The sequence below is a fragment of the Poecile atricapillus genome, chromosome 1 (assembly GCF_030490865.1).
Source record: "Poecile atricapillus isolate bPoeAtr1 chromosome 1, bPoeAtr1.hap1, whole genome shotgun sequence".
NCBI lineage: Eukaryota > Metazoa > Chordata > Aves > Passeriformes > Paridae > Poecile > Poecile atricapillus.
In genome coordinates, this window is record NC_081249.1 from 93,588,117 (window position 1) to 93,614,016 (window position 25,900).

Genomic DNA, 25,900 nt, shown 5'->3' on the forward strand with positions numbered 1-25,900 from the left:
AGCTTGAGCCATCCAACTGAAAATCCCTGGGGTGTGCTTACTGAATCTGTGCTGGGAGCACTTCATTGTTGTAGGTGCTCTTAAGCACATTTGGTCTTGGTATAACAGAGGACTGTGAAGTGGTGTCTAGAAGTCTGAGGAGTTATCCTTGCAAGAGCAAGTAACTTATACCAGTCGACAGAATAAGTTTTTTTTGCGTTGCCAGAGGTGGAAAAAACAGAGATGCTAACTTCTTGCCTTTTAATTTGAGTACTGGAGTACAGGTCTTCTATTTCAGAGCAAAATAAAGGAAAAGGAAATCAGGAGGATAAATAACCAGAATTTTAGCTAGATGCAAGAAACAAGGAAAGGGCATATAATGAGCATGGGTATTTTTGCCCAAGCATTAAATATTAACGTCTTTAAAATCTAGATTGCAAGGAAAGTGTTTCAGTGCGTTTAGTCCAATTAGAAAACAGATTCATAACCATAATCATATTTTAAAATTAATGAATATAGGAATAAGAAAGTAATATAGATCAATAATCTTATGTAAAAGTTTTTCTGGGAGTTATGGAATCTGGTGCATCATGCTCTCAATTTTTCCGTACAAACATTTTTCCGTTAGTCATCAGGTTGGAGCAAAGTTTATAAAAATTGGAAAAACAAGTCATGAGAGCTAAAACACATTTTGAAAAGTTAAAATGAAAAGATGAATAGGATGGAAAACTTCTTGAGGAGTTGGGAGAAAAGAAGGTAATAGGGAGATTTTTTTTTTTTTTTTTTGCTTTTGTTTAAAAGATGGGCTCATGCTGGAGAATTAAGTTGTAAGAATTCTGTAGCCAACTGTGAATATCTGTGATACTGTTAGAGGAAAGATTGCTTTCCTGCTCCTGGATTCAGGCAAATTGCCGTAGTTGTCCTGGTCCTTTTGTTCCACATAATTATCAGCTGAGTTGAAGGAGATCTCCCTACAGCTGTGAGTAGTAATGAGGCTTTAGCATTTCTTTGCACATCACTACTAGGATATGACCTCTCTCCCTAGAAGGCTCACCTTTTCATTATAAAGGTGTTACTTCTTTTCTGCGTGTTTAAAGCATCACTCAGGTGATACAATCCCTTCTCTCTGCAGATGTAGAAAATGCAAACAAACAGAAGTTCCAGAGAGCTTCTTTAACCTTGTATGTGAAAGGTGGTTAGGGATGGAGGTTTCAGATTATTGGGGCAGGAGTTTTGAAGGAGAGCAAAAGAATGGATACATTTAGGATTGTACTTAGCATATTGCATAAATGATGAGGAAATGCAGAGAAATGCCACAAACATCACATAGGGACATGTCAGATGTAGAATGACAGCTGCCATTCAAAACTCTGATGACATCTGAAACATAAATAAATGTAAGGCAGTGATGGCATCCTTTTGTGAAGGTATTTCCATGATGATGATCTTCCCCCTCACACCAGTTCACCTACTCTCCTGTGATGAATTGATGTGACATCATGAAATTCCAGGAAGAATAGAAATCAGACAAAATGGATGCTTCTAGAAAGGGCAGATTATCTTGTCATTTTAGAAATAAAGGAAGTTGTGGTGTGAGTCAGTCCTTAGAAAATGATGTTTGAAGTGAGATGTATAAAAGGTGCAGGGGTACAGAAGTAATGTGGAGAGGTGATACTGCATGGCAGATATACCTGGGATTTATGTGCTGGCAGGAGGACAGGTGTTGAGGGTAGGAAGGATTTTTAGATCAAGCTGAGTATCTCAAAGCAGCACTGGTTTTATGTGTGCAAATGATAGACAGTAGTGAAACAGAGTACAGCAGAATCCTAAGGCATGGGATGGTGAGTGGGAAAATCATAACGGGGATTTATGCTCTATTCAGCTATGGCTCAGATGATTTGGCTTTGCTTTTTCTTTTTCTCACACTTTTCCCAATTTATTTTGTATTATGTATCATGCCTGTAATTGTTTTCTCTTGTTGTTTCTCTCCTGACATGTTTAGTCCCACAACACAGTCTAGTCTTGATGTTTTCCTTCTCCTTCAAAGAGTCCCGAGAGAGAAGCGAGGAAGGTAGATGTATTTGACTTTGGAAAATGATTTGATGCCACTTGCAAAGGAAATAAAATATATCACAGGGGTCTGCTGCGGGGCGTGGAGTGAAAATATTACTTGTTTGTGACAAAGGATTGCCTTGAAGACTGCTTTGGCTTGATCAGTCTGAAACCCATGTTGCACTGTTTTTGTTACAAGGACTCTAATGTTCCTGTTTCTATTGTAAAAGGACTTAATCTGTTTTGAAATAAATCCAAGGCTCCCCAAATGTACTGTTTGCTTTCAGACCCAGCACATGAGCACTGTGCATCAGGGTCACATTGCAAAGGGCTCAGGAGAATATGCTTTCTCTGGATCGTGAGCCAGGTTAGCCAAGGAGTCTGCATCGGACAAGCCCCATGGCAGCAGAGGACTGCAAGGACTTGGAATGTGGGGAATCTTTGGGCAGCAGGGCTGTCCTGCAGTGCATGGCCATGGCTCCTCCCCAGCTCAGGGGCACCAGGGATCCTGCACACGTGGTGCTGTGCTGCACTGGGGATCTGCAGGGCTGTGGTAGGATGAGGAGATCCCAGTGTGACCGAGTGAAACCCAGTAGATCTGTATTTCCCATGGGACTCATCTGGTTTGCATGTTGAAGTCAGAGTAATATTTCTTTGATGCCCTCTTGCTTTCAGATCTGTAAGTCAGTGCTAATCATTCCTTCAGTGGATCTCAGACTGGGTATGTTCACTGGAGTTGATCATTACAGAGGCTTAGTACATTAATTCAATTCATTCTCAGCACACAGTGGCTCAAAATCCTCCCCAAACTCCCAGTGGCTTCCTATCCTGAAGGCATAGCTTTCTGACATACTTTTTTTTTCTTTCCCTAATCCTGAGATATCCCTAATATTTTCCATCTTCAATTCCCATTTTTCTAGTTTGCAGCAGAGAACTATTTCAGTGCATACCTGTGGAGCTCATTCCCAAGTTATCATTTTTATATTACTAGTTTTACCTAGTGTTAAAATACTGCTATGGTTCTAATGTGTAGAGTGAAAGAAAGTAAATTTACCCTCTGAAAGGGACAATACAGCCTCTAAATTTGTGGTAGGCATCTATGATGGTGTATCCCTGGTGATATGAAGTTCAAGGCTTTTATTTTTGTTTTTCTTTCTTTAGTGTGTTTCTCTATTTGCATCAACTGCTGATGCTTTTGCATTAGATTTTTTGTTCAGAAATCTTAATATTTTTTGTTGTTTTTTAGTTTCTATTCTTCTAATTCAGCTTTTAAAAGAAATTCTAAAAAAATTCTCATGTAAGATGAGCTCAAGCAAGCTGCTGCCAGCTGGTAATTTCTTTGTACTTTAAGTGGGCTTTGTATTTCTCATGGGCTAGCCATTGTGGCCTGAAAAACTTGATACACCAATCCATGAATCCAGAAGAATACAAGTAAAGATGACAGGGGTGTTTGCACTCCTAAGTTACCAATATGAGAAAATCCCTCATTTCTAGGAGACCACCCTCCTCCTCCTTTATCAGCTTAAAACTGTCTACTTTTAAGCAAGCTTGGCAGAAATGGAGAAGCTTCCCAATTCCTACAGGTTTTTCTAAAATCATAATTGAGGCAGAGGCAGAAATCACTCCTGCCTGCGAGAGAGGCTGCAGTGTGCACTCCAGAGCCCAATGTGAGGGGTGTCCTCCCAGCTGGGCCAGTCGTCTTTCCCAGACAGGTCTGGTGTTTCCTCCTCCCGAGCACTTGCTGGGTGCCAGCCCTTCAGTGTGGAAGAGGGAGCTGGAAGAGCTGTGAGTGTTGGCCAGGGTGAAGAGTGGAAGAGTGTGGGAGGAAGAGGTGGGAGAGGGTTGTCATAACTGGGAAGACTAGGGTTATCATGGCCAGGATGTCACAGAGGAAGAGAACCCAAATCTAAAGGAAACCAACTCACTGATGCTGTTACTTGTGGGATGACTTGCTTAATTCACATAACCTCTTGCCTGTCACCATCTGCAGAGCTACTTCAACAAAGAAACTCTGTTTTGAGATTAAAGAGGAGTTAGAGGGAAAAAGACACAAGCTCTGGTCTTCAGATAATACACATGAACTTGACAAACTGATTGTAATGTCTGTGTCTTGAATTCTTTATCACGGAGTGAAGAATTAAAATACGTGTGCTTCAGAGGGGAGCTTCATCCATTTGGAAATGATTTTTCTCCTTTAGGAGACAGATGCTTTACCTTTTCCATGAAAAGTTGTAAATGTTTCAGAAACAATTAATGAAGCTTCCTGACATCCTCTTGGGTGAGGAAATATGATTGCTGTGGGAAAACTGAGGCAAAAATCTGTCATGTGAATATTTTATTTTAATAGTTAATGAACAGAGAAAAAAGAAAGTATTACTGTAAAACACATGAGCAAGATTGTGGAAAACTTTGGCAGAGAAAGGTTCTGAGACAAATTCTGTCTTGATTGGAATCTCTTGAAGGTCAAAGTGTCTACCCAGTGTATAAGGCACGATTAAATTTGACTCATAGTGTAAATAAATCAGGAGACTTACTTCTTAGTATACCTAATTTCAAAATTTACATGCTGCATAAGGCAGCTTCCTAGAGCAGAAGTAAATATTTTGAAAAGTGACTACAGGAAAATACAAACTTCCTTTGGTTTCAGGACAGCAGTAGTACCATTACATTTTACATGAAAACTACCAGTCTCTTCAGTCAATGGCAAAAGAACTTCAGCAAAATGTACCACACCATCTCAAGACATTGGTGTTTGTGTACAAATTAACAATTTCTGTTTAAGGGTTTGGAGATTGGGACACAGAAGTGTAGCAGGCCACACAGCACATAAAATGGCAATTGAGGAAGAATAAAAACAGGTGCCCTAACCTTTTCCCCTCTGTTTTAGTCAGAAGATCCATAGTCCTTGGAAGCACACACATGTCCATAGACTTCAAGCTGATTTTTTTGCTTTCAGCCTCTGTGTAACCTCAGATGATCCAATTTTTTTGACTCTGTCATCCCAAAATCCAAATCATTCAATCAGTAATCCCAAGTAGTCTCCTTTCTTTACCATGGCAAGCCTCTCTTTTTTTAAATCTCGAGTAGATTTTAGACTAAATACACACGAAGCAACAGTTTGAACTGAATTTACTACATGTTACTGGCAGATTGTAATCTTAGGGATATGTGTGTACCAGTATGTATTGAAAAGATAACAATATCTGTGGCAATCTCTTTCCCCTCTTAGACATTTAGACTTTTATATCTGTACAGTTTGTAACTACATCTGTTAGTCAAGCATAATATAAATCAAGGAAAAACTAAAAGATTCACCTGATAGGAAATGAAAAATTTATGGTGAGAGAAGAAAACCACCCATAAGCATTGGGTACATACTGACACTCAATGATTATTTTAGATTTCTATTTGTTTGGCTGGTTTTGCCTCTTTTTTTTTTTTTTTTTTTTAAGGGTAATCTTCTCAAGAGTCAGTATTTACTTTATATTCATGGAAATCAATGAGTGGTTTACCATGCACTTTACATGAAACAGACCAGTACTCCACACTGTGAAAATCTCACCCCTAAATAAAGCCAGGTTCATATGAAAGAAAAGCGAACTAGCAAAAAAAACCAAAACCTGACAACAACTGAATAGCTGATACACACCTTTGCTTTTGTGTTCCTGAATATGATATGAAAAGACAGTGAACAGAAATGGACATTATTTCATATCCAGGGAGAGTTGGTGCTTTCCAGCACACTAGCCTTATTTACAAATTGCTTGGTTTTTAATTGTCTTGCAGCCCACCTCATCTGTGCACCCAGAGGATTTTCCTCTGGCCTTTTAAAATCCACAAGGTTGTTTGGAATACTAGACATGAACACCCTTCTCTTTCTACTTGCTTATGCAATTCTTAACTGGTAACACAGAAAGAAATAAAAGTTAATTCTGTGAGGTTCTTCTGGGAGAGGAAGGTTGGTGAGGGGAGCATTTGACTTCTGAAGTCAGAAATCACAGACTAATTACCCAGCAGTGTCACAAGTTTTGGGCTGCTCAGTTGCTCTCCCTGGAAAAAGGCAAAAGTCTCCAGGATAGCATTCTCCAATTCTTGAGTTGTCTAGATGCCATATGTGCCTGAGCCCTGATTATGCAGTGGGGTTAGTTATAATAACTGAGATTTATTCTGATTTTACTGTATTTCTGTATTCTAAAGTGTGTTAAATGGCCATAGTTTCTTCTGGCATTCAGAATCTGAATGGTCCCTTAGGTGGTAGAGAGGGGAAATTCACTGGTGGTGTTTATGAAAAATATGTGAACTGACCACTTGTGGCCACACTGGAGTCTGGATTCTCTAACTGTATCAAAACAAGGCATAAAATAGGGAGATTTGGTTACCAACTGGTCTTGAAGCATAAGAAATAGACATTTGCATTCTTTTGTCCCTGAGTGTAAATCAGGAGGGACAATCCCCACTTTGAATGCCATGCTTATTCTCAGCATGATGTGTATGGTGAAGAAGGCATTGAAGGAAAGCATTAAGGCTAGGATAACATCAAAGAAAATGCTTCAGTTTTTATTCTCTCTTCCACAGTGGATAAATTAAAACAGAATGAAACACCAGCAAACTTGAAAATAAAAGCAAATGTGTATGTGTGGACTATGACAGTTTATTTTGAAAATCAAAGTAAATTCTTCCCCCTTCCAAGCCATTTTTCTAGTGGCATAATTCTCTAACAACCTAATTGTCTACCTTGCTTTCTTTGATGTGCTTCCTTGAGTTCACTGGCCAGTCTATATGGTGGCTTTGAGATTTTTGATGTCCTCCTGTTTGGTTGGCTTTCAGAGCTGCACCAGGTAGCTCTGCTGATATTACATTGTGCTTGGAACAGGATGTAAAGGGATGTCTCTTTATTGCACCAACAGTCTCAGCAGGCATTGAAATAAAAAGTTCAAACACACCCCCACTCATAACATGTGCTGGTGACTATAGAAAAATGGGAAGTAGGAACTTTTTAGGAAGAAGGAGTCATAAGCAGACAGCCTCAGTCTACACCCTCCTTTGAATTAGAAATCACATGGCACAATGATTTCAGCCTTTTTATTAAAAAAAAAAAAGTGTCTCATCCTTTTCCCCCTCTGCCATGGTTTTGTGCTTTATTTTATTTTACAGTAATTACACCCTGTGTGGCAATATCCTGCCTAGCAGGTCAACATTGCTGCAGAATACAATCCCATGTTCCATCAAACCATTCCCACAGTCCAGACAGGGCTTCCTCCTGCCTCAGGACACACCAAGGCAGTCACAACAGTGAATTTCATTCAGCTGGAACTAAGAGACACTTTTACAATTTGACAAAAATAAATCCAGAGAGAAACTAAATGAGTTCTCGAGTAGCAGTCGAGGTAAAATATGTGTGCATGAAAGGGGAGTAGGAGTCAGATTCTATGTGTGTAACGCAGAAGCCAGTTGTAATCAACAGCTTACTTCTCCTGTGTTTGGTGAGGAAGCTTTAATTGTTTTTCCAGCTTTATGAGGGAAGGTGCCTTGTGATGCATTTCCCCCATGCATTCTGCCACGAGGGGTTTCCCATGTGTTATGTGGCAAGGGGGCTGAAGCAGGTGTTGTGCCATGGGATTCCTCTCTGTCTTGAGTGAGTTACTGATTCTATTTGGGTTTTGTGAGCTGAAAAGAGTAGGAAGGTTTCTGCCATAAACAACTTGTGAGAATTGTTGATACATTAGGGGACAAAGAACATTGATCTTAGTAATACATTTGTCTGAATAAGCACATCAGTACTTGGCACATTGTTATTAACACCTTTGTGCACTCCTTTTCTTCCTCAAAGACAATGTGCCTGCATACAAATAAACCTACATTTTCAACTTTTATGTCAGTACATGACTGTGGGGACAGAGGAGAGACATCCAGCTGTACAAATATACTAAATACGTCCTCCATTATTTGTGGCAAAATTAGTTTTTTAGACCCTACTGATTAGAACAAGACACATAGTTATTACTGAGGATATCAGCTGTAGGAAAGAAACACTGTCTCATCTTTATACCACATATCCCATTCTTTTGTCAGCTTACATTATAAATAAATAACAAAGCAATTTGACACATGCCCATTGATTAAAAATAAAAGTTGTCAGAGTGAGAGGAGAAAGACAAAAATATGAATTATTAATAACAATATTAAGCAATGCAAAAAAGATGCTTAACATGCAGGAAAGTCCCTGAAAAGTCACTTAGTGAAGGGGAAAGAAAGGACAGCCGTGAAGACCTTCCCTCTACTACTACTTTGTCTTTTCTTTGCTGCTTGGGCCCTTGGAGGTCGGGGTGACACGTAAAAGAGGATGATTCCATTAATTTGTGTAATCTTGTTTACCTCATCTCTGGTATTTCCAACATGTGCTGCCTGCAAACTCAGAAGTGTCACATAAGGAATTGTGTTGTGTCACGATTTGGTTTGGCCATTTTATATTACTGAGCAATCTTCCTGGCAGTGCCTTTGAATGACCAATTGGTAGCCCTGGCACATCATTTGGAGAAGCTAAGGTAATTTATACTCTCCCTAAATTTTGTGTATCACAAATACCTGTGATTTAATATGCAGATATTAAGGTATACAAAAATACTAGTAATAGTTTGTGTTCTGTACTTTGTAATGCTCCAAAGGATAAAACATAAACAGTACCCTAGTAGCTGGCATAATTATGCATTTATTTTCCCACCTTCTGTCGCTTATTTTGGTTGCAACTATTTAAATGCTTTCATTTATCAGACCAGTTTGAATGGCTGTTGGGTATATTGACCATCCTGGCAATACTTAATTTTCCATCTGTGAAGATCAGATCTTTTTTTTTTTTTTTTTTCACTGAAGAGGAAAGGAAGAAAAAGTACACTGGTGAAGAGAAAGAGAGACAATTGCAAAATTTTCACAAAAGCTGAAGAAAACTCCTTGGTGACAATCCTGTTTGCTGAACAGGATTGCCCTAAAGCAGGTACAGTGTGTGCTATCAGAGCAGAATAGCTAATCAGAAAGTTTTCCTGGTAGCAGCACAAGTCCTATTGTCACTGAAGTTGTGCTGTCTCTAGAGGGGTATTTCATATTAGACTTCCTCATGGCCAGTCTGAGTATTGTATTATTTGTAGCTGGGGAGATGACATCATCTTAAAAAAAACCAAAAACAACCTTCATGAACAGTAAGGCTCCTACCCTGTGCTTATGATGTTAATGTTTTGAATTAACAAACTGTTAATGAATTCACAACATGATCTCCCAATTACTGTGTGTTAATTCTGGAAAGCTGCTTTTTCTGCATCTTTGGTTCACATAAGAGCTAAGCACTTGTAGGTTCTATGGATTTCATGAAAATCCAGAAATGCTCAGAGCTTCTGAAAGCCAGGGTCAAAGGATCTTCTTGCTGGCATTTAGTTACCTGTGGTGCAGGTACCTCCATCCTCATTTGGGCTCCATATGCAGTCAGCTGAAGAATTTTAGGCACTTAGAGGCGTCATTTGGCCTGTCACAAAGAAAGGCATCTGAAATACTTCCTCATATAAGGGATCACTTCTGCTCATAGGTTGTAAAGTCTGAATGAAGACTGTAAGTAGTTCAAAAGTTATCTGAAATTCTTCTATGTATGTTGTCACAAGCTTAGAAACCAAAATGAGGGAGTTGACCTAAAGATGTTAGTCTTCACTTTTCTGTTTCTGTGTGTACAGTGGGAGCACTGTGCAGGTTTCCAGGTTATGAGAAAATGGACTTTTCTGGGTACATAATGGTAATGATTATGTACCTATGCAACTATGTATTAGGCCCTAAATGGTTTGCATTTGCATTTTATGAACTCTTTTCAGGTCCCACGTACATAATGTGTAAAGATTAGCACTGAGTGGGTATGTCTCAGCATGGGTACCTTACACTATTCCTGAATTTGGCTGTATATGAAATTATTGGTCTTAAATATTAATTGATGTAGCCTGACTCCCATTAGTACTTTTAATCTGCTGTATCTGATCCCCAAGGTTTTGGTGAACATTAATTTGTGCATTAAAAGACTGGATTTCAGTTAATTTCATTGGTTTGGAAAAGTCACACATACCAGTACTTGCTTGACAGAGCACAAGTGGAAGGGAACAGCTATTGGGACAGGACTGAGATGACAGAGAGGGAGACAGCTCCTCTTTGTCACATACCCAGAACTATAAGCTAAAGTCAGAAAAAAACATGTAAAGAGATGCTAGCATGTTATGCTACTCTGTGTTGGAACTTAAAGGCAATAATTTCTTAAATTGTTTTTGTCTATTTGTACCATATGTAGATTTATTCTAAAGTCTTGTACTAATGTCTGCAAGGAAATCTTTAGACAGTCAAATTTTTTTTCCTTTGAAAGGAGATTCTTAAGAAAGTGAGTACACTTTAAAATTCAACAAGGCAGGTTAAGACAGCCTTTGATAAGGAATTTTAAAAATCTGGGAGAAAGCACTTTAATAATACCATTATGGTACTTTTCATCAGCCTTACTGCACCCATGTGCAGTATTTCAGCTCTGTAAACTGAAGCTTATTTATGCTAAATGATTTGCCCAATATCTTATCATGGGTAAGTGGCAGGCCAGAAATGGAGCCCAGGAGTCCTAATTTGATTTCTTGTTGAATTCAGACACAGTATAATGCCCCTGAAAGAAAAACACTCAAGAATTCAACGGGAGCACTCTGCTTGAGGAGTCTCCCATTTCAATAAACGTGTGGTTATAGCATGTCTGTGCTCCACTGACCGAGGTCCCCGAGGCTGTTTTCAATCCAAACCCATGTCTCCTCTGTGGGTGCCCATTGCCCTACAGAGTGTTTCAGTGCTCTAAACCAAAAGTCTTGTTCGTAATGGCCATACTGGGGAAAATGCAGCCGTCGAAAAGTGCCACCACTGCCAGCACAAAAAGCGAGTACAGGTGAAGTAAAAAGAAACTGTAGAGCCATAAGAATATAGGCTGCAGTTTGAATGCTTCTACCAGTGTTGGGCTTCTTATTTTAGAGTAGTGAAGATGAGACAGCAGATGATATTATTTATCTTCAAATCCCTGTCTGATCATATTTACCATCTCTGTGAGATCTTGAATAAATATGGATAAGTCTCTGTGTTTTTAAATTCATATTTTGAAATTTGACAATGCATTGTGTGAGCTTTACAGGGAGGTATTCCTGGTTTTCAAGAGAAGCCTCTTCATGTCAGCTTGTCGTTTTGGTAGCTTTCACAGTGTGTGAAGAAGGAAGGTAAGAACTAGGGCAAATAATACCTTCTTCCTGCAGCATTTGGGCAAACATTTGAAATCACTGGGTTAAATCTGTTGGCTAGTGAAAGAGACTAGTGTAGACTCCGGATCTAGTCTGGAAAATTCAATCACATAATCTTGAAAGGAAAATTCAAGAGTCAGGGGAAATGCAGTCCAACACAATTTGTTCAGTCAGGACTTTGTGAATTCCTGTCAGGATTGATCTCAGTGTATTTATAAAACTTAAAAGGGATGTTCTTTCTTACAATTCCAAATTTTCCCTTGTTCAGAGGAAATTTTGCATACGTTAAAGCCAGTTTAATTTGTAGAGACAGAGTATGAATTTTCTCAACTATGACATGGAGGGCATAAAATGAAGTTTTGCAAGCAGCATTTTTCATTAATGTCTTTTTTATGTTTAGCCAGAGACAGAAGCAATCTGACTTTCTTACATTTTTGCCGAGGATAAGAAGTTCTGAAAGCAGTGAGTAGATGGGAAGGTAGCCATGCACTGGGTGCGCAGTAATGGCTCAAGCCTGGGTGTTTGTTACCACGTGAGATGCTGTAGGATACACCACTTGGTCTTCAGTTGCTTTTCCCAAAAGACATTTATCTCACGAGTGCTAAGTCCTGTCTGCTAGCCATGTCCAGATGTGATTAAGCCAAAGTGCTTTTCTGATGGCACTTCAAAGCTATATTTAAGCAATGTTTTGAGCCCTATGCCCTGAACTTTACATACTTGAAACCACATCTAGGGTATGATTTTTTGATGATAATCCTATCAGAGAGTGTTTTAGGACAAATCTTTTTAAAGCAGTTATTTGATGAAATGTTGCGCTCTGTTTAAATGGTATATAATATAAAGAATACTTGATTTTATTAATGTTGGTTTGATAACATCAGTTACCCTCTGGCAATTTAGGTGAGCCCATAGGCCAAAATTTTTATCTTTAAATGCTCTTTCTGCTTGTACCATGTAGTGGGGGTGTGATGGGCACTTAGGAATAATTAGCATTCAGTTGATACCTGACAATATAAAAGCTCCCTCAGCACATTTGAGGAGAATATGACTTGAGTGCCCAGACTGGCATGAGTTCATGCCCACTGATCATAGAAAAGTTTCTTGGAAGTGGAACTGTTTTGTTTAACCTCTGTATTAGTTGCAAGGCATATCAACAAAAGTAAAAAACTATTTAAATCCATATTACTGAAATCTGTGCAGGATACAAGAGGGAACTATTAAATATCTGCAGTTTGGTAAAATCTGAAGTACAAAGGAAAAATATGTACCATCTGAGTTACTCAGGGTGGATAGAGAACATATGTTTTAAACAGTTGGATTAAAATTCTAGATGGTGTATAGCGTGAGTTGATCATGTCCTAGTCTGTGGGCATTATTTTTTCTAAGCTGGGAACATAAGGTTATGTATCAACTAAGCAGATATGATCAGTCTGATCTGCCGTGTCTTCTTTTTGAAGACATAATCCTTATTAAAAGCAACACTGTGAAGTTTGAACCTTTTTCTTCCACTTCAGGCACAGATATTTTTCTGCAGCTATTTTTTTTACTGTAAAAATAAGAGTAATATCTTTAGCAAACTCTCTTCTCAGACCTTATTCTAGCAAAGCTCCCATTGACTTCAGTAAGTATATATGACTTCATAAGTAGAAGTCAAATCAAAAGTTAGCAAAGTGTTTCAGGATTATGAGCTCTATCTAGAGGGACTTGAAGTAATAAATTTATTTGGTGATAAAATCTGAGGAGCTCTTAAATATGGCCAGTTCTGTTTAAACCTTTTGCAGAAACCTATATTTTGTTGACAGTCATCACTGACAGGTTTTGTTTTCATGAAACTCCATCATAGAATTAAACTTAGAAATTAGCAGGGTAATTTTTTTTACTTTATTCTCAAATTTATTTTTAGTCTTCCACAATGGTCAGTCTCATTTGTTGCCTGTAAGCATAGCACAGGAGAGAGGGAATGTAAATCTGCCTAATAATCATGAGAGGAATAAGAAACTGTTATCTTGGCAAACTTGATGTAAATTTAGGAAGCTTTCAGTAAAGTTTATGATCTCCGCTTACTCCGACAGACTTATTTTGATTGTGCTAAGTACTTGGTGAATTTGGGGAAGCCATCATTTCTTGGTGTTATTAGTTGGTGATTTGTCTTCTCGGTTAAAGCTTGGTTTGGGAGATAGGAAAATGAGGATCAAATCTCCAGCTATCATCCAGGGTCATTAAGTGGACGCCAGCCAACTATTTCCAGTGCACAGGTGGTGGTAGCATTGATTAATTCATGATCTCAAAGTGCTTTGGTCTACTGGCATAAAAAGCAGAATAGAAGTGCAAAGTGTTATTAATGGAATGACTGCTTGACATACTTAATATATGATTTTAAATATCTTTTGAGGCGAGATACATTATGAGTGTGAGTGACTCGATTGAAAGTAGTTATGGTTATTTCTTTAATTGAGAAAAACAGATCCTTACTGAGTGCATCACAGTTTCAGCCCTCATGGTAACCTCCTGGTTAGGATTATGGGTCGATTTGGTTCATTTTACTAACATATGGTGTAAGAACTGGATGCTGGCAGCATCTTTAGAGTTTAGGGAACAAATGTAGTCAGTTTTTGTATTGATGGCTGGGAATTTCTTTTCCTCTCCTAACTAGTGTTATCCAAGCTTTCAGCTGTGATTTCATTTCAAAAAACATCATGCTGCAAGATGTGTATTTCTCCCTTTTCCAGGTGGAAGAAATTTGTAGTTGTTTAGGAACTCTGTAAAACATAACATTGATTCCGGTTATATTTACACTGGGACAAGTCTTACCCTGGTTTATGTTAATATGAAATTCACCACTCTGTTACCAAAGCCAGGATTTGACATATAAGAGTCCTTTCCTGTTTAGTGGGGAGCACTTGCTGATTGACCACTTCGTGAAGTCATGGATGCATTACACTATCCAGCTTTTCTCCAGAGCAACACTCAACTACAAGGCTCTTTTTGTGGAATTTCAGTGTTTACACATGATGTGAAAACCAGAAGGATGTGCACACCTAGATTAATGTTTCACTTTGCTGGCAGTGGTTGCAGTTTTACTGAAAGTGTCATAATAGCTGATGTTTTTCTTAAGGATTGTACTCTTGAAGTAAACAGATAATGTCAAGTTCTTTGTTTTTTGTTTATAAAATAAGTTTCTAGTCCTCATGATTGGAGGGAAGATACTGAATTTATGATCAAAGCATAATGCAAAGACTCAGAAATGAAAAAAAAAATATAAAGGCTGGTGCTTATTTGATTGTTTAATAATATTTTTAAAACTTTAGAATTTTCAGAGGAAAAATGAGGAAGTTCTGAGAGTCAGGAGGGAAACAGCATGATCTCAGGATCTGCAGTAGTTCATTTGCATTTTGTTTTCAGCTTGGTCTGAGGAATAGTTTGGTGGTCTGAACACTAGCTTTGAAATCCCTATACAAGTTGAATCTGTATCTACAGTATCAGCAGCAGGACTAAGAATAAAATTTACACCTTCACACCTCTATCAAGAACAAGTAGAACAGTGAGAATTTATTACATATTTAGCTAGCCATTTAAACAAAGATTACTGAGACTGTTCTGTCTGGTAGTACTTATCTGTGTCTTTATTAGCTGACCAAGAAATACACTGTTTGTCATTCATCTCTGTGATGCTTCTGTGCCTTTCCCTACTTGCTTGGCTAGATTGCCTCTTCTCTCCCTACCTCTAAGTGGTTGGGCAGGGAAAGTACTTACTAAAACAAATGTCCAAGGCATTTTTTTATATTCTGCTGGTTTAATTCCTTAAATTAGGATCATTGCTGTTAGTAAATGTTGAGTGCCCATACCCACTACTCATTAGAATAGATCTGGGAATTGCTGGGAGGAATTTTAAGTTCTTTATTGTGTGGGAATCAGACTGCATGATACTGAGGGTCTTCTATGACTCCAAGAGCTGTGAAATAGCTTTCAATACTTTAAATGAATGTTTATGAATAATTTGGCTTTTTTCTCTGTAAATTCCACTACAAAAATAACAATACCAAAAAAACTGCAGATAAAATACTTTGTTTGCCTAGAGAATTGTTTAGTTTGTTATTTAAATTGTATTATTACCCAGTACCCAAACAGAATTAGGGTCTGTCTCTAATAAATGTTTGGGTAGAAATTAAGAGATTGTCCCTGCTTTAGATCGACATAATCTACATCAGAGATTCATGCAAATAAGAGGAAACATTGCTATAGGCAAAATATCCAAGAATATCATGGCGATTATCCTTTTGTACAGATGGGCCAAGCAATTCTGAATTGTACAGAATGTGGTAGGCACAGGACTATTCTGAGGATGAAACAAAGCAGTCTAAATTGTGACTTTTTTTTGGAAGGCTAAAAATTTTAAAGAAACTATGCCGAGAATTGACTTAGAGATAGAATACTTTCGATTTTCAGCTTCTTTCCACAAAAAAATTCTTTCAGTTTTCAGTATTTGGCTTTCAAAAAATCCATTCAGCTGCAAATTAAATTTTTATTGATGTTTTCACAAATACTTTTTTTTTTTTTAATCAGCCTTTGTTAGGGAAAAGTTGGAACCTAGTAATAGTGGCCTGTAGGACATCAGTTTTTGTGACTGTTGTGGCTTGAAAACTTGTTGAAAGGAACCTAAAATTGTATATGACTTCCTAAAGGCAAATGCCAAACCACTCCCATATGCTTTTGGAATATGTTGGGATTCTTAGCAGGGTATTCTCCATAGAGTGTAATTCAAAACAACATTGCCCGCAAGAGATTTTAGATAGAGAGTATCTCCAGAATTTTAAGTCAGTGCCTAACTGTTTTATTGATGGGAGGGAGAAGTAGTGTTTTTCTTTGTCTTACCTTGGTTTTTCTGTTTCCTAAACAGAATGATTACTTGCAGAAGAAAATAAAAAGAGATAGCCATTGCTTTTCCCTGCCTTGCTTAGACTTGCAGAAATTCTCCTTCCTCTAGTGAGTAAATCAGGGCAGGTGCCAGGAGTGCTGCTTCCCTACCCAGCAGCATAAGGAAACTGGCTGTACTGAGAAAGTTTTCCCAGCTTTGTGTTTATTAGTCTTGTGAGGAGAAGCAGGAGCATTGAAAGCTTTTTGGAAATTTAAAGGGAAAAAAAAAAAAAGAAAAAAAGCATTAGCTGGCATTTTATGTTAGGGATTTTATACAATGCTGACAAAAAACCAAATTCTGAAGACTCTGTTTTCATCCATTAAATCCTTGGAGTGCCTTGAAAGCTTGAAACTTCTTTTGCTAGACCACTTCAGAGCAGCTAGAAAGCTATTGTATGTGAAATTTGTACGTCTTCGTTCCTGACAGTCAGGTGGGTTTTCCTGGACCCTGAATGATAAATTTAAAGGTATAGATAAAATTGTGAGTCTGTCCTCTAGACACAATGCAGTTTAAGGTGGGGGCAGGGTTATATGTTAGCAGGTCTTAAATGGAAATCTTTGTACTGCCACAGAAAGCCAAAGTACACTGAAATATTTAAATCAATCTCCAAGTAAAAATAAAATAAAGGAAATGGTGCAACTTGGCAAATAGATCTTGACCTCATGCTATTTTTACAAGTCAGACAGATGTGCAGTCGCCGATAAGCTGGTACCCAGGACGAGCTATCAAATCAGAAATCTGTGGAGTCACTCTTCAAATCCCAGCACTAATCGCAATGATAAAGAGCTACCTTTCGATTAATCCTGTCCTGGACTTTAGACGAAAGATACTGCAGTTTAATTACTGAGTGAAATCCACTTTGTCTGATCTGCCAGTCTGCACTGTAATGTCATAATATAATCAGCTTCACCCCTGTCTGAAGCTCTAGGGCTGTGAAGTCCAAGAACTTGTTTGATTGGAAGAAATAAAACGATGTTCAAACAACCACCAGCCACAGGGCTGTAATTACCAAAATCTTGTTTGCATCTGTCTGTCATTTTCACCATTGGTTTTTTATGACACGAAGAAGCAAGGAGAGATCATGGTGAATAAGAACAGCAACCTGACAGGTGACAAATCAAGACGTGGGATGGTTTTCTTGTAGAAAATAATCATTGTAAAATATTCAGGCTAATTAAACTGGGTCTCTTTCTTACATATTTCCCATCAGCTTCAGTGACACACGCTGGTTCAAGCAAAGCCAGCCATGGTACTGTCATTTCATAATTAAAACCTATAACTGATCTCAGAGTGCCTCCACCAGAGGTTCCAGCGCAGGGATGGAGTCGTGTGAGTGTGAGAAATTGTATTTCTACTCATGTGAGAGAGCCAGCAGGTCTGTCACAGTGGGAGATGTTTCCTCCCACCCCTCTTAGTAGATTTACCCATTATTTGGAGGGAGTGTATCCTCAGACAAAGAAAGAGGCCATGGCTTGCTGTAACACATTACTTAGCATGCTTTGCACAGGTGCATGCCTCACCCCCCACAGCTGTGGCAGCTCATTGCACCAGCTCACACTGAAGCAGTGGGAGAATTTAGGATGCTCTTGATCTTTTGATGTCAGGCCTTCTTCCCCTCCACCTCCTTTATTAAGAGTGCAACCAGGGAGCATTGATAGAATTTCTTTTTAATGTACCATGGAGAATATTGTTCTGGAAAAGCTCATTCTCATTACCTTTTCCTGGCTCATTTCACAGAGCTGACTGAACAGTAGTGACTTCCTCTCACCTCTGACCTCGGCAGAGCTGAATCGTTACCAAGAGGTGAAGAGATCCAAAGTTTTGAATTCATGTTTTGTTTAGTTATTTCTCTGGCCATGCTAGGCAGGTTGTGGTTGTGGTGTGGAACGAACAGCTGACAGAGCTTTCAGAAATGGTTTGTTCTCAAGTTATTGCTAGACATAGATGCTAATGGCCAGAAAAGGAAGCACACCTTTCATCTAGCTCCATCTTTTAGAGAGGGCACTCCTAACCTGTGGTTGGGTTAAGTGCGGTTGGATTTTCTGACATCTTTTCATTGCTTAGGTTTTCTTCCTCCAACCACCTCAAAATCTTCATTTATCTCAGATTATTTTCTTATCGTTTAGTTTTCTCTGTTCTTCCCTTTGCATCTTTGTCTTTTGGCCATTTCCACATGGATCTTCCTTTTTCTTCTTGCATGATACAGTCACTCAGCTCCTTACCATCTCAGTTGCACCTTGGATTCTCTATTCCACTCATCTAGAATGGAGTTCTTACACTGTCACTTTCTCCCAGCCCTTCTGCCCTAAAAGCACTCCCACTTTCCATTTGTTTTTATAGAATGAGCTGGTAGATCATTGTGAATTGAAACTAGAGCTTGACATTAATCCCCGTGCTGCTTCCTCATCACAGAATGGGCTCATTCAACACCTATAAGTGAGGGGGCCAAGCACAGGGTGGGATGAATGCTCTCTGGGTGTCCTGGAGCTGTAGCCTGTGGGCAGATTTCTGTGCACAGACCAGTTCTCTGTACTGCAAAATTAGAGCAGTGTCTTGGGGCAGAGACTGGGGGTGAGGATGGATATCAGACAGCAGTTGTTAGCAGTATGTGTCTGTGCCTTAAACTTGCAGTACATTTACTTTCTTCCTCTTCCTTTTGTAGCCTGTGGCTGACAGCAATGCCTGGCATTGCCTGTCAGCAGGGATGGCATGCAGGGTGTTTTGCAATGGAAATCTGGCTTTAAACCTAACTGGGTTTGTCACTACTGTTTTAACTTCTGAATGGTATTTAAACATTACAGTCTGGAGATTCTGTTCCAGCAGGATCTATCCGGAGGAGGCTGTCTAGAGAATCTCCTCTGAAGCAGCTCTGACCAGCAGCAATGGCCCTAACGCTTTATTTGCGTACTTTCATCCTCCATCTAATCCTTTCCTTTAGAAACAGAAATGTCGGAAGGAGGATGTGCACAGCGTCTTTTAAATCCCAAGAGTATTTTTCAGCATGAAGATGTCCATCTAGTTACATGGTCTTGCAACAACCACTGGTGTCTTGCTTCCCAGGGGAAAAGTATCAGGGAAACCTGAACAATAGTTGTATGGCCAGTTGCTACAGGCATTCTTTATTTTCCAAATTCGAGGATAAAGGAGGGCATAGGGCAGCATATAACAGTACCTAAGAAGAAAAGAAGAAATTAGTCTATATTGATCAAAATAAATTGTGTTAGTTTCTAAGAGGAAAAAGTTACATGCAGGTGGAGTACAAGTTCAGTGTGGGAATGCCTTGTTACAATACACAGTGGTGTGAAATCCCCATCTTTCTAAAGACCTCAGTTCATACTCAGGTGTTTGGTGTGCTTACAGACACAAAGATGGGGTGTCCTTAATGTAATGGCTCTCACCATTACATCACAGCTTTGATGTGGGGAGTTTTGTGCTCATGATGCTGTACTGCAGCCCAGCTACACCTCTGGGGCTTTCTGCATAGGTATGGCATGGGTTCTGGGGTAGCTTTATACTACTACCACATTCTTCAGACTGATACAGGAAGTTATCAGAAGACCCAACTCAAAATGTTCATAGCTGTATAGGTACCTTACCTTACCCTTACCCTTTTAGTCCCTTACCTGCTCTGGAAAAGTGAATTTCTCTTCTCTTATCATTCAGTGATATTTGTAGGTTCGTTGTCTTAGATACCACGGCATCGTCTGCAAAACTATGGTGCTGTTAGCCATAGTACTATGTGAATTAATGACTTTCGCTGTGCAAAATCAAAGCAGCAATGATGCATAGTTACAGAACATAGCAAAGCTAGGAGGAGACTAGGGGACAAAGAGGAACAGCAGGCAGAGGAGTGAGCTGATGAATGGAGAAGAAAAGCAGAAGACTCAAATCCCATCCTTCATCACCCATGATGCTGTCTGTTCATATTTACTCCTTGGCCCTCATACTGCTTGCTCACGCATAGTTTTGTGCCAATGCTCATATTAGGCCCACAGTTTAGGCTGAGCTCCACATGCACATGGCTCACAATGACACTTTCACAAGTACTTTGAAGTGTTATCAGCACATTCCTAGATCCCACATGGCACAACCAAAACCTGTTGGGAGTAAGACTTGTACATACTGGAAGCAGTTCCATTCAGGTGCATGAATCAAATCCAACTCATGGAGAATCAGGAGCAAGAGTGAATCTCAAGTCTGTTCCTCAGATGTGTACAAAGTACTGGAAAGTAACTATTTTCCTAATTGAAAATTATAGAATCGTAGAATCACTAAGGTTGGAAGACACCTCCAAGATAACGTCCAACCTTTGACTGACCACCACGTCAACTAGACCATGGCACTAAGTACCACATTCAGTCATTTCTTGAACATTTCCAGGGATGGTGACTCCACCGCTTACTTGGGCAGCCTGTTTCAATGCTTAGCCACCCTTTAAGTGAAGAAATTCTTCCTGATGTCCAATCTGAACCTGCCATGGCACAAGCTTGAGGCCATTTCCTCTTGTGTCACTTCTTGCATGGCAGAGGAGGGTGCCCACCACCTTGCTACAGCCTCCTTTCAGGTAGTTATAGAGAGCATTAAGGTGTTTCCTAAGCCTTCTTTGCTCCAGGAAAATTGCATCATGGTGCTGATGGGAACACTTCATCATATCTTCATTTCATCACCCTCTTTTCTATTTAGCAGAAAGACTTTGATGAAGAGAGATTTCTGGTCACTTTTGGTCTGAAGGTACTTCACCAGGTTATTTTTTTTTTTTCATACTGTTTGAGAATTTGAGACCTCATGTTTCTGTCCCAGTAAAGAAAATTCTTATCCACTGGTCAGCCTTAATTAAACTTACCCTCTCCCTAGCAGCAAGCCTGATGGCAGCTCACTCTTCTCTTTGTCTAAGCATGTCACTTCATGCACCAGAGAGAGGGATGCTGAGAATCCCAGGGAAGGAGGGGAGCCAGGTCTTCTGCTCAGCATAGAGAAGGTAAAGCATACCCCAGAACTGCACAGAGTGACTCCTCATCCATTTACTAATGAGCACCTTGCTGACATCAGCCAGCCGTGCGTGTCCATCAGCCTGGTCGCCCTGGCACTCATCAGAAGGCAGAGCTATGTTTGTATATTGCATGTGGGTCACGCTTACCCCACTTTGTAAATGGAAGTTCAAATGAAGCCCTCACCATTCTGCAAGAGTCAGAGGAGAGTTAATATTTTTGATCTCCAGTCCTGCCAGTGCTGTTAACAATGTTTTAAGGGCAGAAGGCTACTGCTAATTGTGATGTAACTTGAATGATTTCATCGCTTCACTCCTCTCACCCTACTGGGACATTCATCAACTCTTCCTGGTCACTGTTGACCTGGGATGCCAGAAATCTGGCAATCTCAAATCACAGCTTAGCCAACCTGGAGTTGATTTATTCACTCTGGTCCATTTCTGTAAATGTTGGGTTTTTTTCCTTTACCCGGCTGTATGCAGAATAATCTCATGCTTAGAATTGTGTGGAGAGTTCTGATTTTGTTGTGTTTTAGAATTGTTGCTTTTCCAACACAGTTACACTATATCATGTCAAGGGTGAGGAGAAACTTCATTTTAACATCTTGTTGCCAATCCCCCAATTTTTCCCTAAGCCCACTTGTCTCGTAAATCATAAAATACCCTCTTCGGAATAGGTATCAGTTGTAGACTCCTTCTCTCCTTTAGCATAAAGAGCAGTTGAGAAACCAGGGACAGCTTACTTGACTATTAGAGCCTCTGTTGAATTCATCCACAGGTCTAAAGAGATCAAAATTGTTTCAATTGAGAAATTGGAAAAATATCTGTTGCCAGTCTGAGGAGAAATCCCCTAAGCTTTCTCCTTCCTTGTCATGTATGGTTTCCCTTTGTCAGTTCACGTCCAAGGTCCCCGTTTTCATTTTTCTTAGGGATAGCAGGAGCTCTAGCAGTATCTATCTTTATAAAGTCTTCAATGAGAGAGCAAGAGACTGAGCAGGAGGGTGTGGGGAGAAGGGTAAAATACACTGGGTGAGTATCTGACCCTGGAGTACCTTCTGCTGTCTCTGAGAACCGCAACCTTATCGAGAAGCACATTTGTGGCTTCTGTGGCAAAGGATGACAACAAAAGCAACTTTGTCCACCACAATGACTGTTCAGAATTGAGGCCTGGATTTTAAAAGAAGTGCATTTGGAGCATAGATGTGGAAAGGACGAGAAGCACAAGCGTTGCTTATTGGGGACCCTGCAGACAGAAAATTATTGTGTTTCTAACGCTATTGATTTTTTGCAGCAGCTGATATTTCAATCTGAGTGCAGCATGTCTGAGAGTCTACGCACACTGTCAAGAAGAAATATGATAGTGTCTTAAAAGATTAATAATATCACTGGTCCTCAGGAGGCCTGTCTTAATTCACTGGCCTGTTCCTTGGCATGTACTGTAATTTATCTAGTCTGATTTGAATAGCAAATGGCAATCGGCTGCCATTAGGGAAATAGGCATCAGTCTTATTGATCCAGGATGGGCTGGATTTTATTTAAGGAGAGCTGCAAAATGTTATTAACTTCCGGATGAGAGGCTGAAGGTGGAAAATTTTTTGCAGTGTTCCAAGGTGGGGTGAATTACTCTGAATCCTAAAAATCCTGAAATAGATAGTGGGAGGGGGGTGGTCAACTGCTACCACTTTGTTTTCAAAGACACCAGTTATTTCCAGCACAACTGTTCTCTTTCCTGGGCTCTCTGTCTGTCCATGTCAATGACTCAGTTGTCTTTGTTGGAGGAAAGGGTACTAACATTTGAGGAGAAGGAAAAGGGATAGATGATCTTCCTGTTGGTTCAGATAAAGCTGGAATTGACTCTTCACTGTGACATATGAATTGTGGGTTTTACAGACCCTTCACTATGTTTCACAAGAGCTCTGCAGTTTAACCTCCTCATGGGGAATATGTAATCCTAGCTGATGTTCTGCTTTACATGTGTTTGGAATGGCCACGAGTGCTTCCTGGGGGGAGCAGCTGATGTGGCTAGAAGGGAGGTGATACTGCATTGGCTGTAAAGATCCTGTCCTGGATCCCTTTTCTTGCCAGTTCCTGCCAGCAGTCACCATGAAGGATAAAACGAGGTTTTGGAATAATATTTAGGTGCTCCAAATCCAGCTTTATTTTTCAGAGGACAATGTTGTTAAGTGTCATGCTGACCTATGGATGTGAGGAAGTCTGGTACAGTTTCAATCTCAACACTAATACAGAAATGAATTCTTATGGCAGTATTGTGAGTGTGAAAACTAAAGCTTTTTAATAAAGCTAATCATAAAGAAGTAAAATTGCAGCAAATACCTGGGGAAATTTCCAGTCTCATGGTGTGCCACTGTGGAATAACCTCCCCAGGGAGGAGGTGGGAGCCCAGTTATTTGGTACTCTCTAAAGTTAGACTAGATAGAGCATCAGGAAATATAGTGTAAGGAATACCCCAGCTCAGGTGGGAGGATGGACTAAATGATTAAATACCACAGGTCTCTCCAGCTTTAATCGCTGTAACTCTTTGAAACATCAGACTCTCCCAGCAGGAATCACTGAAAAGAAAGATCCAGGAGTGCTGTCTATTAAAAGCTTAGAGCTACTTCCTCTTCATCAGGAGACACTGTAAGGAGCAGGGGAGGAGTGTTGTATGTAGGGGGAGTTCAAAGCTCCCCTCCAGTCCCACTCTCTCTGGGAAGCCTGCTCCTCGGGGAGCAGTGTGGGAATGGTGGCTCTGGGGAGCTCCCAGGCTGTCCTGCACCAGGACACTGGGAGGACTGGGTTGGGGTTGCACTTTTAGGAGGTGGGAAGCATGCAGTGGAGAAAGGGATGGGAAAGGGAGGTGCCTCTGGTCAGTGTTGGCTTTTTACCTTTGAGAAGATTCTTGAGGCTCACAAGGAGATCTTACCGACATCTTTTTCCAACAATACTCACAATAAAGAGGAAGAAGTTTGGCAACGTTTCAGAGAAGTAGCTTCTTGTTTCTTGCATTCATTTGGTACCTAAAACATGGGGATAGAGAGCAAAGCTCTACAGGAAATGGCCATGCACAGAAGCAATAAAATAAACTGAAACTGACTTTGGGGCTTTTTTGAGCAGTGGTAATTGCTATACATTGTGATGTTTGCATAAGAAATTAGTTAATGTGTAAGAGAATGACATGTGATACATTTTATTTGCCTGATGACTGTAGTCTCTGAGTGAATGACTTATTAAGGTTAATAAAAAAAATTTGCTTGTGACTTGTAATAATTCGATTGCTAGAATTTAACGTTCCCTTATGCACAGTTGCCTAAAGGGGGGAAACTAAATTATACATACGTTCTAATGACCGACTGGCTATGCTTTTATTTATTTCTTAATAGCGGTTTGAGAACAAACAATGTGTTCTAAATTGTTGGTCTGTCTGTCTTTCTGCCTGCCTGGGCAGGAACGTTATGGCTTTCTTAATTCTCCTGTGTGATTTATCATCCCCAATTCATTGTTTTGCATAACTCTGCTCAAAATGAAGAAATGTCATTATTTTGCAGTGAAAAAGTTGTCATTTGCATAATGCCTGCCATTAATTATTGTGAGACTAATGCAGTTGTTGATATTTTTAGGGCACAGTGGTACATCCTGCACCTTGTATAATGTCATTCAGAAAACATGGGTAGTTAATAGATGCCACAACACTGCACAAATGCAAGAAAGGAGGAGAAGAAGAGGAAGGGCACATAATGGAACAGACTATGATCTTTATTTAGATTTTTATTTTCCTGAAATACGTGTTGAGAGATGACTATAAGCAGAAGCAAAGTCTAGGAAGCTGTGACACCCGAGAGAATGAGGAAATGAAGAATCAGAATGTTCCTTTCTACATATGTTAGTCAAGGTGGACCTAAATAAAACTCTCCCATGCTGATGTTCCCTGGAATTTGAGAAAACTCATGGCAGTAGTTAGTGACTGTTATCCCATAACTAGCAGTTCTTCCTCTCAAAAAAGTAATTTGTTATTTGTTTTAGTGGCTTATTTATTTGTACAATGGAGTTATTTTGTGATTCTTTTTCAAACATGTAAAGAGAAAAGGACAGCTTTCATGCTGGTTTCATGAAGGTTGTCACCTTCTGCCCTGTGGTAGTGGGGCAGTTTCTGAGCCTGTGGTTGTGATTGTATGCTAGTGGGAAGAAATTACTTCAGAAGACCATTAAACATCAACAGATCCTAAGGCTTTTGGTATCTGTACTAGAAAATAAGAAGCTCTATGTCCCTTTGCCATTCTATAGATCTACTATGTCCTTTCTCTGTTTGCTGATGTATCTTAAAATGCCGGAAGGAGAAAACATGGTCATTTACTCCTCAGATCCTGAGATTCACTGCCTCCAGAGGGATGTTGTTTTGTCTCCTGTTTTCTGCCATTAGAATTAAAACAACAACAAAGAAAATTAAACCACAAAAGTTCAAATAATGCTAAGAGTCTAACTGAAACCCGCAAAGGGCAGGAAATTCATCTCCTAACATTGCCAGGCTGTCCTCAGCTCACCCTATTGTCACAGAGAACTGAAAGTTGTTCCTACAGTGTGTCATCTTACAGACCACAAATGCTGCAATATGTAGGCACAATAGGAAACACAATAGAGGAACAGACACTGAGCTTTATTCTCAGTTTCTTGGATATGGTAGGTGTG

The 25,900-nt window shown here is 39.7% G+C and overlaps 1 protein-coding gene across 23 annotated transcripts in view; it reads left to right on the forward strand.

Moving 5' to 3' along the window:
* The window catches only part of ZBTB20 (zinc finger and BTB domain containing 20), a 473,996-nt gene that overhangs the window by 192,045 nt on the left and 256,051 nt on the right, over positions 1-25,900 (forward strand). Inside the window, exon 5 of one of the 23 annotated variants that reach the window (XM_058829844.1) lies at positions 17,968-18,033. The exons of the other annotated variants lie outside the window; for them this stretch is intronic. The gene's annotated coding sequence lies outside the window, so the exon portion shown is untranslated. The remainder of the gene's footprint in view (positions 1-17,967; positions 18,034-25,900) is intronic. 23 annotated transcript variants of the gene reach the window in all.